Source organism: Crinia signifera, chromosome 4, assembly GCF_055691185.1.
Source record: "Crinia signifera chromosome 4, ASM5569118v1, whole genome shotgun sequence".
NCBI classification, from domain to species: domain Eukaryota; kingdom Metazoa; phylum Chordata; class Amphibia; order Anura; family Myobatrachidae; genus Crinia; species Crinia signifera.
Genome location: NC_139220.1, coordinates 258,083,918 through 258,084,940, shown reverse-complemented (window position 1 = coordinate 258,084,940; position 1,023 = coordinate 258,083,918). Strand labels below are relative to the sequence as shown.

Below are 1,023 nucleotides of genomic sequence, written 5' to 3'. Positions count from 1 at the left end.
AGTGGGAAAGTGCAATATTAATGACACCACCCATTTTCTATTTGCATGATTATTTGTAATGGAAACAACAACACTAGTGTGAGTTTGGCTCTACGTCCTGGTGGAGCTAATTTCAAGGAATAATCCCTTTTTCTATACTACATGGTGGCTCGGCTCCTATTAAGTTCCACATACAATAGACAATTTTAAACTTAAAGTAGCTCACTTTTCCCATTTTGAGCTACTTTGGGCTTAAAATCTCCTGGTGTGTATGGGCATATGATCAGTGTAGAGCACTGATGCGCGGTCCTGCATCATCGTCAGCTGGCAACCTATAATACAGAATGAGTGAATCACTTTCCTTATGGTCGCTTCTCGGCCTTTTGGCTAAGATCAAGTGTAGTATCTGTTCTTATCAGTGGGTATGGACTGGCCTCTGGCAGAGAATAGAGAAAGGTTGGACTGAGTAGCTGCTCTGATGGGCGGAGGGTGTGGGACCCCTCTTTTTTGCCTGGGAGTGGTGAAAAGTCTCACTGAGTATCTTCACCTCTGCCTTTGGTAGGAGGTGTTGTTTCCGTAAATCCACTGGTAAGAGGGGGGGAGAAACACTGGGCCTAGTAGTTTGACTCTCTTGACGGGGTTTGTAGCCCCCGAAGGATGAGACAGCGAAAGGCTCACTCTAGTATCCATTCCCAGGGAGCGGAGAAAAGCTGAGACCGAGTAGATTGGTCCAGGTCGGGGGAAACAGAGCCTCCGGCCTGGGCACAGCGAAAAGCTCAGCTTAGTATCTTAACCCTGGGAGCGGAGAAACACTGGGACTGAGTAGATTGCTCTTCCGAGGGGGGTGCAGCCCCTAAGGGAGTCTTTCGAAAAGCCCAGTGGAGTACCCATTCCCATGCCAGGGGCTGGAAAGTGCCTGCTGTTGAGACGGAGAAACACTTGGTCGGACGCTGACTGGCTGGCTGCTTGGAGTCCGAGGCTGCACTGTGCCCCCGGGGAAACTCGGGGGTGCCGAACATGCACGGGTGATCCCAAAATCACCAT

At 50.0% G+C, this 1,023-nt stretch overlaps 1 pseudogene; it reads left to right on the top strand.

The window, feature by feature from the left end:
• Positions 1–346: 346 nt before the first annotated feature.
• LOC146076287 (U2 spliceosomal RNA) lies at positions 347–552 on the top strand (annotated as a pseudogene).
• The last annotated feature ends 471 nt before the right edge of the window (positions 553–1,023 follow it).